Source organism: Cucurbita moschata, unplaced genomic scaffold, assembly GCF_002738365.1.
Source record: "Cucurbita moschata cultivar Rifu unplaced genomic scaffold, Cmos_1.0 Cmo_Scf00542, whole genome shotgun sequence".
Classification (NCBI taxonomy): domain Eukaryota; kingdom Viridiplantae; phylum Streptophyta; class Magnoliopsida; order Cucurbitales; family Cucurbitaceae; genus Cucurbita; species Cucurbita moschata.
The window spans coordinates 1-5,274 of record NW_019269058.1 but is presented as its reverse complement, the minus strand read 5'-3'; the positions used below and the strand labels follow the sequence as shown (position 1 = coordinate 5,274).

Here is a 5,274-nt window from a genome sequence, read left to right as displayed (position 1 = left end):
GCTTAACCCCGGGGAGGAGTTCGATTTCGTGGTCAATGCCTCGACGAGGTGGTAGTGTTTGTTGTAGACTCTCTGGCATTATGTCGGTATAGCTGTCTAGTACTTCCTTGATTTCCTCTAGGACAGTCTCTTCGGTGGTTGCTTCTTCTATCAGTGGTATGGCCATGAATGTAGGTTCCTCTCGTGCGAGTCCCCTTTTCAGCTGTATGGCCGAGATCATTCAAAGATTACTTGGTTGCTTGATGCTTGCAGGTATTACTGTGGGGTTACGGTCGGTGATCACCAAGCATTTTGCCAATGGCATTGGGATGACCTTGTGTTCTAGGAGGAACTCCATCCCAAGTACCACGTCGAAGTCGTCCATGCGAACCACGACAAGGTCCACCACAGTTTGGCGTCGTCTATGAGATACATCGCGGCTACAGTCGCCTTCTTGTCGTCAGTACAAGCGGTTGTGGCTTTGAAGTACTGTTCGACGTCAAAGATGAAGTTCTCCAACTCTTTGGCGTCCCGATTCCCTTTGAAGGCTCTAGGGTCTAGGAACCTTAGTTTGTTGGATCCTGCACTAGTTTGTCCAGCCGTGACGCCTTCCACGGCTTTCATGGTAACTTCAATTCGAGTGCTCATGGCGGCCATCCTTTCTTGGAGGTCGTCGACTGTTGTTCTGAATTCATCAGCCAGTCCATTGAACAAACTCATCATTGTGTTTTGTAGTACTTCGAACTCTTCGCCACGTCCCTCTTTGTGTGCGACAGAGCTATGCGGACTATCAGACGGTTTTGGGCTGCTCGTAGGAGCAACTCTTTCTTCGAGCGAGGTCACTCGAAACATCAGTTCTGCGATTGGCAACCCATCCAGGCGGTTGCCCATTGCATCGACTTAGACGACTTTCTCACTCAGTTCGGTCACCCGTGTTTCCAGGAAACGGAGTGTGTCAGGGACTTCTTTGAGGAACAGCATTTCCTCCTCTATTAGCGTAAGCCGGTCCGCTTGTGCTTTGGGTGTCGACTTTGTCGTCGACATGATCTCGGTCTGTATGACGTTACGGAGCTAACAAGCTCTGATACCACTTGACACAATCGCACTTTCAAAGGCAGCGGACTAGCGATTGTGCGGCACTCACTCTCCAGCGGCAAGTGAGTTAAGCCAATTTGTTCTTGCGTCGCCTACGGCCAAGCGACATATGGTCGAGCCTCTAGCCTCGGTTTTAAAAGAAGGTTTTAGAAAACGAGGAGAGAGAGAGATTTTAGAAAGAGAGATTTTAGAAAGAGACGTTATATAAGCAAGCAAGAGAAAGATAACAACGGCTTAGCATATATAACCTTGGGTAGGGAGAAGTTGACGACTAGTCATATCTCCCTATAGTACATTCTGGGCCATTTTAGTTCTGGCAGGCCGAGACATGATATTTTTGAGGTGTCATACGCTCTATTATTACAAAAGGAAAAACACTAGAATGCAAAGACATGACAAGGGTTTGGCTTGTCATGGGCATGCGGCCATGGGCAACATGCCCTGGACAAGCATGACCGTGACACCAAGCGTCCTCACTGGCACATCGCCTAGTGACTAGCTCTGATTTCATTTTTAAAAGTTCAAGCCCACTGCTACCAGACATTGTTTATTCTTGCCCAGTAGGTATTGTCATGGGCCTCACAGTTTTAAAACGCGCCTATTAGGGAGAGGTTTTCGCACCCTTATTAGGATTGTTTCGTTCCTCTCTCCAACAGTGAGTAGATATTATCTATTTTAATCCGTTACGTATCGTAGTCAGCCTCACAGTTTTAAAACGTGTCTACTTGGGAGACGTTTACACACCCATATACGGAATGATAAATTCCCCTTCCAAACCAATCAAGGAATGCACGATTAGTAGTCAGGATGGTTGAGTGGTCTAAGGCGCCAGACTCAAGTTTTGGTCCTCACAAGAGGGCATGGGTTCAAATCCCACTTTTGACATCCATCCATGTTATTTTGTTAGGCAAAACTCGTACCAAAGTGGATAATATCTGCTACCGGGCTTGTGTCGAACTTTTCAACGCTAAGAAATGGAACTCGTTCGGTGGTGGATATCAATTGTGAACTCAAGCAGCAAACACAATTATAAGGCACGCTTCATTCACACATCGCTAGAAGGAGGGCTTGAACCTCTAACCTTATGGTTAACAACCACACGCTCTAACCAACTGAGCTATTCCAACCAATCATTTGCTACAATCCAAGACCACCGTTAGTTGATATTGTCTGATTTCATTCGTTACGTCTCGGTATCTCCCTCACGGTTTTAAACTGTATCTACTATGGATAGGTTTTTAGACACTTGCAAGAAATGTTTCTTCACCTCTCTAATCGATGTGGGATCTCAGTATCGATCCCTTCTGAGTGCCAAGCATCCTCACTAGCACATCGCCTAGTGACTAGCTCTTATTTCATTTGTAAAATTCCAAACCCACTGCCAGCAGACATTGTTCATTCTTGGCCAGTAGGTATTGCCATGGACCTCACAGTTTTAAAACGCGCCTATTAGGGAGAGGTTTTCAAACCCTTATTAGGATTGTTTCGTTATTAGGATTGTTTCGTTTCTCTCTCCAACAGCCAGTAGATATTAACAGTTTTAAAACGTGTCAGCCAAGTTCTGGTCCTCGTAAGAGGGCGTGGGTTCAAATCCCACTTCTGACCTCCATCGATGTTTATTGGTTAGGCAAAACTCGTGGCAAAGTGGATAATATCTACTACCACCGTTATGGGCTCGTGTCTAACTTTTCAACGCTAAGAAATGGAACTCGTTCCGTGGTGGATATCAATTGTGAACATTAAAAGCGTCAAAACATGATTGTTTTGTCAGTTCTCGTATATGAGACCATCCCAAATCGATGTTGATTGAAAATTTGTACCAGGGAGAAGTACCAAACACAATTATAATGCACGCTTCATTCACACATCGCTAGAAGGAGGGCTTGAACCTCCAACCTGGTGCAAACTGAGCTATTCCAGCCAATATTTTATTACAATCCAAGACCACCGTTAGTTGATATTGTCTGCTTTCATTCGTTACGTCTTGGTATCTCTCACGGTTTTAAACCGAATCTACTATGGATAGGTTTTCAGACCCTTGCAAGAAATGTTTCTTTACCTCTCTAGTCGATGTGGGATCTCACTATCGACCCCTTCTGAGTGCCAAGCGTCCTCACTGGCACATCGCCTAGTGACTAGCTCTGATTTCATTTTTAAAAGTCCAAGCCCACTGCTACCAGACATTGTTCATTCTTGCCCAGTAGGTATTGCCATGGGCCTCACAGTTTTAAAACGCGCCTATTAGGGAGAGGTTTTCGCACCCTTATTAGGATTGTTTCGTTCCTCTCTCCAACAGCCAGTAGATATTATCTATTTTAATCCGTTACATACCGTAGTCAGCCTCACAGTTTTAAAACGCGTCTACTTGGGAGACGTTTACACACCCATATACGGAATGATAAATTCCCCTCCCAAACCAATCCATGAATGCACAATTAGTAGTCAGGATGGCCGAGTGGTCTAAGGCGCCAGATTCAAGTTTTGGTCCTCGTAAGAGGGCGTGGGTTCAAATCCCACTTCTGACATCCATCCATGTTTATTGTTAGGCAAAACTCGTGGCAAAGTGGTTAATATCTACTACCTCCGTTTATGGACTTGTGTCGAACTTTTCAACGCTAAGAAATAGAACTCGTTCCGTGGTAGATATGAATAGTGAACTCACCACTACACTTTAAAAGTGTCAAAATATGATTGTTTAGTTAGTTCTCGTACAAAGACCATCACAAATCGATGTTGATTGAAAATTTGTACGAGGGAGAAGCACCAAGCACAATTATAATGCAGGTAGTAGTTGAGTGCGCCGAGGTTGCTCATTTTGAAGGCTTTCACAAACAAAGACCATCACAAATCGATGTTGATTGAAAATTTGTACGAGGGAGAAGCACCAAGCACAATTATAATGCAGGTAGTAGTTGAGTGCGCCGAGGTTGCTCATTTTGAAGGCTTTCACAAACTATGAGTTTTAGGACATAAAACCCAACAAACAAATGGTTTTGTGTTTGGGCCGTAATTTCTAGGTAGATTGGAGTGGGCTACAGATTGAGCTTGGAACTTGGGGGCTGAGGATGGAGCCGTGGGTTTGAAACATGAATCCAAATCCGAATAACTGGCTCATCAACTTATCTTCTTCACCCGAATACAGATCGAAAATCCTTGCGATTCCCTTCTCTTTTTCCCAATGAGAATACTAATGATTCCGATGACATTCTTTCATGCCTCCACAAGGGTTTGCCTTTTGGAGGTTAGTACAACACTTTCAAAATACCGGTTGGGAGGTTTGAACATAGAGAAATTTAAAGGGTTTAGGGAATAGTTTTGAATATGAAATAAATGCCTAGCCTGAAATCGCGTGATTTCAAGCTATATTAAATGCTGTTTTTTTTTTCAAAATCAAATTGTTATAGTCATAACTTCTCATAAATGTTGGGTTTTATGAGAACTCACTCCAGGTCTTGAACAAGGGGTCCCACCCTCTCATTGGTCTGAGAGGAATTCGGTTTACTGGTTGGACCACAAACCAATTATTCATAAGAGGATCAGTGGGACATAAGGAACAAAAAGTAACTTCATGGGTAAAACGGTAAATTGACCCAGCTCTAGTTACGAACAACCTGTGAAGGATCAACTTACTAATCATGGTTATACAAATGGATAGAAATATATCTATAGTGAGGGGAGTGCAACTACTAGGCTATAGTGGAGTGTCCTAGTTGTTAACGAATGTTGGTTAACAAAGTTAATGAGTTTAACCGGTTAATCTTGGAATGTTGGAGCCCATGATCTATAGGTCCATTAGGTCCATCTGCTAGCTTATATCGGAATAAACCATAGAACAGTGTGACGAGTGAGTTTAAAGTGTTTGAATTCAAATTAGGGAATATATGCTACATATATACGATATATTTAACTGCATTTTTGTTTTATTTACGAATTAAACAAAAAGAGATAATCTAAGATATTTAAATAAGATTTAAATATCTTAATCAAATATGTGTTGGAATTGATTGGGATTGGCATTTGAATTAATATTAAATATTAATTAAATAGTTTAATTAATAATTTAATATTACTTTAATTTGAAATTAATTATTCAAATTAATTGTTGAATTAAAATGAAGAAAGTCAAAATGTTACTTCATTTAATGGAAAAATCAATGTTAGTGGAATTTTGAGGTGTCAAAATTTGGTTTAACCAAACTT

The 5,274-nt window shown here is 42.1% G+C and overlaps 2 non-coding genes across 2 annotated transcripts; one reads left to right on the top strand and one right to left on the bottom strand.

Annotated features, from left to right (window-relative positions):
- Positions 1-2,127: 2,127 nt before the first annotated feature.
- TRNAN-GUU lies at positions 2,128-2,201 on the bottom strand. Its single transcript has one exon. It is a non-coding gene; the product is annotated as a tRNA-Asn (tRNA).
- A 1,314-nt stretch (positions 2,202-3,515) lies between these two features.
- Positions 3,516-3,599, top strand: TRNAL-CAA. The gene has a single exon. It is a non-coding gene; the product is annotated as a tRNA-Leu (tRNA).
- The last annotated feature ends 1,675 nt before the right edge of the window (positions 3,600-5,274 follow it).